This window comes from Thermobia domestica, chromosome 11, assembly GCF_964235325.1.
Source record: "Thermobia domestica chromosome 11, izTheDome1.hap1.1, whole genome shotgun sequence".
Taxonomy (NCBI): Eukaryota; Metazoa; Arthropoda; class Insecta; order Zygentoma; family Lepismatidae; genus Thermobia; species Thermobia domestica.
The window spans coordinates 51,417,078-51,429,961 of NC_137464.1; the positions used below are offsets into that span (position 1 = coordinate 51,417,078).

Genomic DNA, 12,884 nt, shown 5'->3' on the forward strand with positions numbered 1-12,884 from the left:
AAGAAAAATGGAGTATAGTTCATGACTTAAAGATTATATACAGACGATAGAATTTATGTGCAAGAAAATAATCTTTCCGAAAAGTTTCTGTTTTTTTTTTTAAACGCTCCAAGTTTAAGCTTCGATGTTAAAACAGACAATAATGATGACAACGAAGAAAGTCGGAGGAAACGGAAGAAGCCCGAGAAAGCTTACGCACATATGCACACAATATTTGTTCAGCTCAAAGCCCACTTGGCGTGAGCTGCGATCGAACCAGGGACCCCATATACTAAAGATGAGAGCTTTACCACTGAACCATCGCACCCCAAGAAGAATGTTAGAAAACAATATAACGGTAAATATTTATTGTTAACGTAAATAACTGTTCTCTGTACATGAGCCTCTTAAAATATTATTCTTTCAGACATATATCTGAATGTCTCGTTTCAGACCATTACACAATTCAGCAAGCATGTAGGTCTAAATATAAATAAACAGATTTTTAACATTATACTCAGTATTAACTCTGCCAAAATTATAGGTACGATTGTGAAGCCTTAAGGAAATTATAAATGAAATACTCTAGTGAAAGACTGAGAAAAGAAAAAAGAGTTTTGCGCTTAGTTATAAACATTATTTGTAAGTTTGTGGTTATATTAGATTCACGTTTAACTGTGGTGAACAAATATTTATCAGTACATTTCAACATGCTCTTTCAATTTATTTTTCGTAATGCTCGACTAAGTTAATATTCGATTAGTGCAGACAGCAATAAATGTACACTAAACTGGTTTTATCCGCATTTTACCGTTATTCCGTCCTCTCCCATTTTGTGGACGTGCGTGTGAATGTATGTGAAAGCATTCCAGTTTCCCCTAGTGCTACACATCCGTTTTCACCCACACCAAATACACAAAATTTATTCTTTTTTGAAAAAAAAATATATTTTTATTTCTTTTGAATTTATCGTGCAGTCATGAAACAACCTGTTTCAACACAACTGAATTTACAACTAAAATATAATTATTTATACTTAATGACTGGTTGAATTGGATATGTAGAAAACATCAAAATGCAGGAAATGAGATAATTCTTCACAGTTGTTACACCGAAAATACTCATCATAGTATTTTATATGTTTCCCCGGTCTCTGTCTCTCTCTTCACTCCCTTTTACATTCATCTCCGTGTAATAGCATTTTTCTATAAATATCTTGTTTAATGGATTTTGAATTATATCGTTACTAAACCGTTGTTAATGTGATCGTCAAACCGCATTGTATTAAAACAAATAATAATATTGTCAGTATCCACGTTTGAAAATTAGATTTTTTAAGCTAAGTTTAAAATTTTAACAGCACTTATTTAACTTGCATAACAGGTTAATTTTATGTCTGGGTGCTTTGATCTGTACAACATTGTATTCTATATTTCTAATTACTTACAAACCTATAAACTCAATTCCCTCCAGCCTTAGTGTACTCAAAGGGCTTAGATTGGCCTCACATGGTTTGTATAAGTGACTGATGCTATGCAAACAACACTCAGATCCCCATCGTCATTATTTCTGGTTTCCAAGATTGGGGTTCACTACTTATTAATTTGTGTATAAGGTCCTTCTAATGCCTACCGAAGATTCACTTTCCCTCCGTACATAGTGCTGCCCAAGCGAGGAGAAACTGATCGTCATATTTCGAAATTAAGACGAGAGTGGAAACGAAACGTATATTTTCAAATTCGAGACGAATCAAGAATCATTACAATTTTCATCACGGAAACGAGACAAGAATCGAGACGGAACGAGGAAGTTTACGAGTCTTGTGAGCAACACTAGTTCATCAAAGTCTTAGAAACACCATATATGGTATAAATTTTGTTATATCAGACTCTTTATTGACCCTCGTGACGCGGAAGGTTCCTGATGACTTCTAAACGAAATTCAGAGAAAAATCAGAACGAAGATTTTATACATAAATTTAGGAAAAAAAAAGAGATGAGAAAAATCGAAATGAGTCGGGAAAAAAATTTCGAAAGTCGATATGATAAGATAGTCTACTAAAGATTTACGAGGCGAAAGAGAAAAATCTTGACGAGACGAAGAAAATCTTCGCAAAATCGAAACGAGATGATAAGATAGTTATCAAGTTTTCTCGTTCGTCTTGTCTCGCGGAGAACATTATCCATATCTACATGGCAAGAGAGGTGCATATTCGTAGGTTCCATTAATGGAACAGGTAATAAGTCACAACTTTTGTCTGGATAATTCGGATCTGGAACTCGCTTCTTAGACCCGGTGATCAGGACACATTCGAAGAGTCAGAAGATCCAGTGATCCGAACAGTCCTGAAAACTTGCTTGTTTCTTTCAATTGCAATACATACTTATTGTAACAAACGAGAATGTCCAATTTAATGTCCCTTTCCACAGATATTGAGCCAGAGTCAATTAACACACAATCTATCTAGATATATTTGTATAACTCAGTATTAAACTTATGCCACATATGAGCCACATCCCACACAACATCACATAAATTCTAAGGATCAACCCCATGAGATGGCTTATACAGGATGTTTCAAAACAACACCGTCAACGTTTGGGAAGTGATTCCTCACACCAAGATAAGACAAAAAGTATAGACCAACCTGGGTGCAGAAAAATCCATCATTCTGAGCTATAGGGTGCCGAAATCATGAAAAACTGGACTTTAAAGGTCCATAGATCCAATACTATTGAATCTACCGTAGTCGTTTCAAGACTTCTCGTAGAAACTAATATGTGCGCTATTCAAAAATACATGTTTCAGAATCCTACGGTACTCATGCAGCCATTTTTATAGAGCTAATTTGGCTATGGCCATATAAGTTGAATCATTCACCAATTACCTCTATAAAAATTGTTGTGGAAGTACCGTAGGATTCTGAAACATGGATATTTGGATAGCGTACATAGTGGTTCGTAAGAGAAGGCTTAACCCAACTACGGTAGGTCTCATAGTTATGGTCCTTTAAATTCATTTTTTTCATGTTTTCGGCAGCCTATAACTTCGAAATGACAGATTTCTGCACCCAGGTTGGTGTATACTTTTTGTCATATCTTGGTGTCAGGGATCACCTCCCAAACGTTGTCGGTGTTGTTTTGAAACGCCTTGTACATGCTGAGGTGACCAAACTTGAAAGTCGTAGTAGGCACATGGCAAAGCAAATTTACAAAGGTAAGGCTATAGAAAAAGAAGACCTTTACGATCTGAGCTTAAATATTCCTGTCATTTGCAGATGATTAAATATTAGATTGGTATAAAACGTTATGAAAAACTCCTACTATCAGAATTTTTATTTCATGTTTCTGAAACGCTATCTAGCTTATCTTTCTAATATACGGTAAAAGAAGACCAGAAACTAATCACATTTGCTTAATCACAAATAGGCTGTAGATAGATAGATAGGTAGAGATATACATTGACAGAGGGAGGTAAAATGTATCTATCAGTCTCCCATACATTCGTGTGTTGCGCATGATCGTTCATATGAGACCAGAGGAAGAGAACCCTAAATGATGTGATGTTAAAAGGATTACTTGTTTTTTTTTTTTTTTATTTCTTTTTTATTCCTGTCTAAACAGGAAATTTCAGTAGCAAACTAATTTCCTCAGTAACGTGTTCAAATAGTTTTTTTTTAATTTTATTTTCCTTCTTTTCTTGTTTTTTTACGGATATAATCACGGTTATATGTTTTTTTCGTTTAAAAAAACAAGAGAGCGAGAGATAGAGAGAGAGAGAGTTAAAGGGAAAGATAACTGTTCAATTTACGCAAATATTGTAGCTGTCTGTTACACTTCTCGAACTTCCATTTTTGTAACAGGAGATGGCTATAAGGAAACATGTACACAGAAATTTATTTCGGCAGAGGTAAGTACATATCTTTACGGTGGTACAAAAGTAAATATGAACATAAAATAAATTATAGTAACATTTGTAAAATCGTCGCTAAAAATTAAACTAAATTTACAGAAAAGTTGGGATTTCAGGGGCATCCAGACCTCCAGAATCCACCCCCTGCCTAAGTCCCTGGCTATAAGAGTCTATTTCTGCTACTTTTTATGTTTTTCTTTCTTTGCTTTAAAGTTAAAAATACGGATCTCTCGATGTTTGTTGTCTCGATATTTTTTAGTTTCATGTCTGCTAGTTTGTTCTTGTTACACTTAAAACAAAACAATATTCTGATTTAATTTGAGTTTAGCGTCCCCTTCCGCAGCGAGCTTATATGAGATGCGGGCATGCAGCTTTACGTGAAATCCCAATTACACTAGTTTTCGCCTTGAATTGGACCCGGGTGTCCTACGTCAATAGTGTGCACGCTAACCAGCTTAGCAACGAACAAACTCTTAAAAAAATGGAAAATACTTGTAATATCATCAACATAATCTATAATGTGTTATTCTCTCATTTTTAAAAGTATTATGTGTAAGTCACTCTTAGGAGTACGTATGAGTAGTAGTCCCCGACGTATGGCTCGCCGAGTCAGCAAAAATTTTTGTGACGTCATAGGTCAAAGGTCAATGACCTTGGCCCGGGGTCAATGACCTAGGGGTACCTAGGACCACCCCCTCTAAATTTTGGCAGGGGTACCTTGGCCCACCCCTTAAATTTTGGCAGGGGTACATAGGACCACCCCCTTAAATTTTGGAAATTGCCAAATCTAAAAATTTGGTATGGTAGCCTAGGACCATAGTATGTACCTCTATCAGTATTCGGGGTCTATGTCGTTCCCTTTCATGGGTAAAAAATTGCCAAAAATTGAAATTTCGGGGGTTTTTGACCTAATTTATCCCCTTTGATGAGGTGTTATTACCTTATATAGTTATATGGGCGTATACAGGGGTTCATTACCTTTCATAAGACATGGGTATATTTGTGCACCCCTTGAGAAATTTGGGAGGGGTACCATGGCCCACCCCTTAAATTTTGGAAATTGCCCAATTTCAACATTGGGTATTATAGTATTGGACCCTAACATGTATTATGATAAATTTGGGTGGTCCACCTCGTTCCCTTTTAGGGGTACAAAATTGCCAAATTTTAGTACAACCACATGTTTGGTTTTTGGCTCATTTTATTCCCTTGGATGAGGTCCTATTACCTTATATGATTATATGGTCATGTATAGGGGTCCATTATCTATTATAAGACATGGGTACATTGGTGCACCCCGGGAGGGGTACCTTGGTCCACCCCTTAAATTTTGGAAATTGCCCAATTTCAACATTTGGTATTATAGTACAGGACCTCAATATGTATCATGATAAATTTGGATGGTCCACATCGTTCCCTTTTAGGGGTACAAAAATTGCCAAAATATAAACGTTGTACCACGTGTTTGTTTTTTTGGTCCATTTTATCCCCTTTGATGAGATTCTATGATTACAGGGGTTCATTTCTTATCATAAGACATGGGCACCCTTCTTAAATTTTGGCAATGGGGGTCCACTGAAATTGTCCAATTGAAGCATAGTACAGGACCTCAATATGTTTCGGTGGTCCTATTACCAAATTTGTTTAGTACAACCACGTGTTCGGTTACTGACTCAATTAAGGTTATAAGGTATGGATGGGTATCCCCTTTCAATTTGGTAGGACCCTTCGGGTGTAGTACAGTCACGTGATCGATGATTTGGTTTTAATGCGCGACGAGGTCCCTGGTCAATGTTCTCTAGGAATTAGGTGGAAACTTTGAACAAGATTCTTGGCATTTAAAACTTTTTTTTCAACTTTTCAAACTAAAAAAAAAAATCAAAACAAAAATTGAAACGAAAACTTTTAAACAAAAATCTTGAAACTAAAAATTTTTCAAAACAAAAATTTGAAACGAAAAATTTAAAACAAAAATTTCGAAACAAAAATTTTCAACAAAAATTTTGAAACGAAAAATTTTCAAACAAAAAATTTTGAAACAATAAATTTACAAACAAAAAAAATTTTGAAACGAAAAAATTTTTAAACAAAATTTGAAACAAAAATTTTGAAACAAAAAAAATTTTTAAACAAAATTTTTGAAACAAAAATTTCAAAACAAATTTGAAACGAAAAATTTTCAAATAGAATTTAAATCAAACAGTGATCAGCTTTCACGGTTAACCGTTAAACTTTATCCGGTTTTTAACTATTCGATTAACAAATAAACGGTTTTCAACTATTCGATTAACAAATAAACGGTTTTCAACTATTCGATTAACAAATAAACGGTTTTCAACTATTCAATAAACACATGAACGGATTTTTCCTTTTCACACCAGTGAGTGCAAGAATTGTTGTACTCGCTTTAAATACGCATCATTTTTGAAACAAGGTGTTAGTGTTCATCATGGATACACAGTGGAAACATCCATTTACCTGTATTCTCGCAGGGCCTAGTGGGTGTGGAAAAACGTATTTTGTGAAGCGATTACTGTCACATCTCCCAACCATGATCAATGCAAAATTTCGTAAGATATACTGGTATTATGCAGAATGGCAAGACGTGTATGCAACAATGCCAGTTCCAGTAGAATTTCACGAAGGACTTCCACGAATGAAAGATTTTCAGCCTCAAGATGGACCACATTTGATTATTATTGATGACCATATGCGAGAAGTGAATAGTGATATTGTTGATATGTTCACAAAAGGATCACATCATCGAAATATTAGTGTGATTTTTATAACACAAAATGTATTTCATCAAAGTAAAGCAAATAGAAATATGAGTTTAAATTGTTCGTATTTGGTGTTGTTTAAAAATCCACGTGACAAGTCACAAATCAAGCATATGAGTTATCAAATCATGCCTGAGCATCCACTGTTTCTACAAGAAAGTTATGCAGACGCAACAAGAAATCCACATGGCTATTTACTGCTGGATCTTAAACAAGATACACCCGATGAAATGCGATTTCGTACAAATATTTTTCCCGACGATTTGCATCATTATGTTTACGTACCAACAAAACATGTTTAAATTATTGTGCATGTGAAAAGAATGACTTAGTCTGTCACGATGTCTCCTACAGTGAAACACGCTGATCTGCTACGTGCTCTGCACAAAGCTAAACCAAGATTGCGTAAAGCTATTATTGCCAATGCAGACGCTTCATTAATTCATAGTATTTGTGAATGTTGTTATAATGTCTTAAAAGGCAATGTTCCACTGACAAGTGCGCAGAAGTCAAGATTAAAGCGTTACAAGAACACGCTCCGCTATCTCGTAGACAATACAAAATCATTGGATAAAAAGAAGAAACATTTAGCCGTACAACAAGGAGGATTCTTACCTGCATTACTTGCACCTATTGTAGGAAGTGTGTTATCCAGTATTTTGTTTAAACAATAAACATCATGGAACATAGCAAGAAGATGGTTTTAGTCCCACCAGAAATGCTTCAACGAATGCATGCATCATCATCCCGTGTGAGTGAAAATCGAGAATCTAATCTCGATCGTGAAATGCAATCCATATTGAATACATCGTATCCAAGTGATGAAGAAAAATGGAATCAGTACAATAGAATATTACAGAAATATCTTTATGTGATACGTAAACAAGAAGAACCAATACCACTTACAATTACATCAATGAAACCTGATGGTGACGTCCCGAATGTTGACGATAGCACGAAACAAGAAATTTTAGCCGCAATACCACAAATGTATCGTAAGAAAGCCGAACTACTATTCCGTCGTTTAAAACAAGATGACGCAATTACGTGGGATCATAAAGGAACAGTGTACATCAACGATAATAAACTACATGGATCCAATATTGTAGATTTAATGTGCGATGTGACTCGACCGAGGAAACATTCTAATCCTCAAGGCTGGGAATTGTTTTGCAACTACCTTGCATCGTCAAACACACCGCAAGAATTGATTGGTAATCCACGAAGATTAAACTATATTGTCAAGCATAATAGTACAACAGCATCTGAAGGATCTGCACCACCAAAACCGGCACCTGAATTATTTTCTTCCGGAGAAGAAGAAGAAGAAGAAGACGATGATGATGTTTTAGAAGTCCGACCAAAAAGAAAACGTATCATTCCACAATGGTCAACGTACAAACCATGAACAAAAAGTTGAAATCCATTTATTACAATCCAGCACATCCTGCATCGTTTTCTACTGCAAAGAAATTATGGCAAGCCACAGGAAAATCTATACCTCTAACCAAAATAAAACTTTGGTTAAACAAACAACCTACCTACACGTTACATCGTCCTGTACGTCGTCGTTTCCGTAGAGATTTTTATCTTGTCAACAATATTGATGATCAATGGGAATGTGGTTTAAATGATTTACAATCACTTCAAAACTATAATGACAATTACCGCTATATTCTTACAGTGATTGATGTGTTTAGTCGGTACGGGTGGGCTGTACCACTAAAATCAAAAAGTGCCGAGGATATAGTGAATGCATTTGAAATGATTTTCCAGGAGAGGAAACCAATTGTACTACGTAGTGATCAAGGAACTGAATTTACCAACAAGACAGTACAAAAGTTTCTCAGAAAACACAACGTGCAACATGTTACAACAAAGGATCCAGATATTAAAGCCAGCATCGCAGAAAGATTTAATCAGACATTGAAACATCGTATGTGGAAATACTTTACCAAATATCAAACATACAATTACATCAAAGTATTGCCTTTACTTGTAAAAGCATACAATGAAAGTCGGCATTCCAGTATTAAAATGGCACCTGCAAACGTTTCTCAGGACAATTTACTGGAGGTGTGGCATAACTTATACGACAAAAAGCTACAACGTTCAAAACAAGATACGGATTTATCTGTTGGTGATACTGTTCGTATAAGTAAAACAAAACGTATCTTTGACAAGGGTTACCTCGAGAACTGGACTTGGGAAATATTCAGAGTAAAAGCCATTGTACCAAGAAACCCACCAGTGTATCGACTAGAGGATTTAAATCATCAACTTATCGATGGTGTTTTCTACAGAGAAGAATTACAACCAGTACCGCTCCCTTCGACGTTCCTCATCGATAAAATATTACGTACAAGAACAAAAGGTCGCAGAAAGGAGTATCTCGTCCAGTGGAAAGGATATCCTTCCTCATTCAATTCGTGGATCCCTGCAACTTCATTGAAGAAGAAGAAGAAGAATGGAACCTGATCAAGATTTTTACGTTACACTTCCCAGTAATAGTTCCATGGATTATTTTCCAGAAAATACATTGACTTCATATATTACGAAATTACAACGACGTGTAGAGTTTCGCCAGAAATGGGATGTGGCAATTGTAGAGATTCATTATCCACATTCTTTGCTGAACATTAACAGTGAAAACAATAAAATATATTACAAATCATCAAGTAGTAATGATCAAGAACCGTGGAAGGTTGTAACGATCCCTGTACGCTATTATAACAATATACGGGATCTTATTCATGCAATTAATATACATCATAAAGAAACCAATTTATTTATATCTCATGACGCAACTAATAATATATGCCTCATAAGACATCCCAAAAAGGAAATCCATACTTCTGTACAAATCTCACCAAGTGTTAGTTTAATGCTTGGATTTGAACCGAAAAGTGATTTAAAAGATATGGAAAAGGGACAATATACACCGGATGTACGATTAGGCTTACCATCACAAATGTACGTCTATTGTGACATTATTGAATCTGTCATTGTTGGAGATACAATGGTACCCTTGCTACGAATTGTCAACATGGATCCTGTGAATCATACTTTTGGAAGTCATGCAGTACAAATCTTTAATCCTGCACATTATGTTCCGGTGGAAAAAATGAATTTTGAGCAAATACAAATCGATATAAGGGATAGCACAGGTCATCGTATGCCATTCACCTTTGGAACGGTGTGTACAAAACTACATTTCCGTCGTCGTCGTCATGACTGATCCGTATTTGCAATACTACCAAAAACAAGCGTTGTCCGGTATCGGCAACGTCTATGTGGGAAGTCCCTATCAAGCAGGACATGGCATTGGAAGTTTCCTTGGTGGCTTATTTCGTTCAGTGTTACCACTTGTGAAGCAAGGCGCTAAAACTGTGGGAAAAGAATTATTAAAATCAGGTGCCAATATGATTAATGATGTTGTGATCTCGAATCAACCGCTGGAAGAATCGTTTCATCAACGTATGCAAGAGGCAAAATCGAATTTACAAGAAAAAGCTAAAAACAAGTTGAAAACTATGCTGGGAAGTGGATATCATAAACGAAAATGGGATGACTGCTCTCAGTTTGAGGTTGACCTTCCAACGATCAACAACACCATCAATCCTACAAAGAGACGTAAATTATCACATAAGAAGAAGAAGAGATCATTGGCATCGTCACCAGATATTTTTGATTAATTCAACGATGGCTTTCTTACATCATCAATCCTGTGAATGTGTAAAAAGTGAATTGGACATTTTTTCAACGTTGCCCACGCAAACCAGTGTTCTGGACAATCGTATTATAGGCTACAAACCAATTAGTTCAATAGCTGAAAATTCACCAATAGAATTTGTAGTGAGTGGTAGCAGTGATGAATATATTGATTTGCCACAAACCTTATTATACATCCAAGCACAAATTGTGAAACCAGATGGTTCCTCCTTCATCAATACGGATAAAGCAATTGCACCTGTCAATGATTTTCTAAATGCTATGTTTAGTGAAGTACAAATCTACTTGAACAATAAACTGATTTCATTTCCGTCACATAATCATCCATATCGTTCGTACATGGAAAAACTACTCAATTATAGTGATGGAGCTAAAAATACACATTTACAAACAGCAATGTGGTTTCAAGATACGGCTGGTCATATGAACGCAACCACAAGTGAGAACAAAGGATTTCAACAACGCTATGAACTGACAAAACAAAGTATGAAATTCGATATGATTGGACATCTTCATTGTGACATTTTTAATCAAGATAAATTTTTAATTCATGGAGTGGAATTACGTGTGAAACTTATTCCTGCAAAACCAAACTTTTGTCTCATGGCCGGTGAAAGTGGTGTCAGTGCAAAAATCAATATTCTAGATGCATCGTTGCAGGTGAAAAAAGTCAGCATCAGCCCTAGTGTCAAATTGGCACACAATAAAATTTTACAATCTACACCGGCAAAGTATCCTCTGACAAGGGTTCAAATGAAATCATTTACCATCCCGAAGGATATACAATCCAAAACTATTGATAACCTGTTTATGGGAACATTGCCAAATCGTATTATTGTAGGATTTACATCGAATGAAGCATCCAGTGGAACTATTACCACCAATCCATTTGAATTTCAACATCTAAACATTAATTTCTTTACATTGTACGTGGATGGAAAAGCTGTACCTTCAAAACCATTGCAACCCAACTTTGAAGAAAATCTCTACATTTCATCGTACCACACATTGTTCTCAGGCTCTGGCATACATTTTACCAATACTGGAAATACAATTTCAAGAGCCGACTACAAGAATGGATATACACTGTTTGTATTTGACCTAACTCCCGATTCTTCTGCTGGAGATTGTCACTATTGGAATTTACAACGACATGGAGCCATCCGATTGGAAGTTCATTTCCAAGAGAAATTAGCAGCACCTGCAAACTGTATTGTGTATGGAGAGTTTTCCTCACTCCTAGAGATAGACCACCAGCGCAACATTATCCTGGACTTTTAAATTACAAGGTACGTATACGTTATGTATCATTTCCATTCACGATGGTGAATACATTACAATTAGCTAGTGCTTTACACGGTAGTCCATTATTCAGAAATCATTTTACCGGGGTATTTGCAAGCGATGAGTTGCCCTCACGGATTTCTCTTCCTCTGGCAATCATTGTAAATACAGATCCATCCACAAAACTAGGAAGTCATTGGATTGCAATTTATATTGATCATCGCGGTGTTGGAGAATATTTTGACAGCTATGGCCTTCCTCCTTATGTACCACAACATGTTGCATTCTTAAAACTTCATTGTATATACTATAAATATAATAATAGCCAAATGCAAAGTCTTGGTTCATCCGTATGTGGCTATTATGCTTATTTTTATTTGTGCTGTAAAGCCCAAGGAAAATCTCTGCGTGAAATTCAATATTTGTTCACAACAGTACCCACGGTTAATGATCGTAGACTGTTGCAATATACCTTCCAGGTAATTTTATCATATTTATCATTGTAAGTGTATTTGTTTTATCATCATCTATTTCTATACTAATCATCTTTTTCCTCGTTCTTTTTTACAGAATTCACAATACGAAGCTTTGCAAACGGGTGCTATGCTGCAAAACATGGAAACAAATCATCGCAATCAAGAAGAGGAGGCAGTCTAATGAAGAAACCCAGCTCAATATACAAACATTGTCAATAAGAAAGAAAAAGAAGAAACCAGAAAAATGAATAAAATACAATTTATACTTATTTATGTGTTTTTATTGTCCATTCCATATACAACGTTATCAGATTCTCCTAAAGAACTGTGCGATATAAGACGAGAACCCTGTGCAAAGTTTCCACCTAATTCCTAGAGAACATTGACCAGGGACCTCGTCGCGCATTAAAACCAAATCATCGATCACGTGACTGTACTACACCCGAAGGGTCCTACCAAATTGAAAGGGGATACCCATCCATACCTTATAACCTTAATTGAGTCAGTAACCGAACACGTGGTTGTACTAAACAAATTTGGTAATAGGACCACCGAAACATATTGAGGTCCTGTACTATGCTTCAATTGGACAATTTCAGTGGACCCCCATTGCCAAAATTTAAGAAGAGTGCCCATGTCTTATGATAAGAAATGAACCCCTGTAATCATAGAATCTCATCAAAGGGGATAAAATGGACCAAAAAAACAAACACGTGGTACA

At 35.8% G+C, this 12,884-nt stretch overlaps 1 long non-coding RNA gene across 1 annotated transcript in view; it reads left to right on the top strand.

Moving 5' to 3' along the window:
* LOC145664070 (uncharacterized) overlaps positions 1-12,397 on the top strand; it is a 321,106-nt gene extending 308,709 nt beyond the window's left edge. Inside the window, exon 2 of the long non-coding RNA XR_014127322.1 lies at positions 12,258-12,397. This is a non-coding gene — a long non-coding RNA (uncharacterized LOC145664070). The remainder of the gene's footprint in view (positions 1-12,257) is intronic.
* The last annotated feature ends 487 nt before the right edge of the window (positions 12,398-12,884 follow it).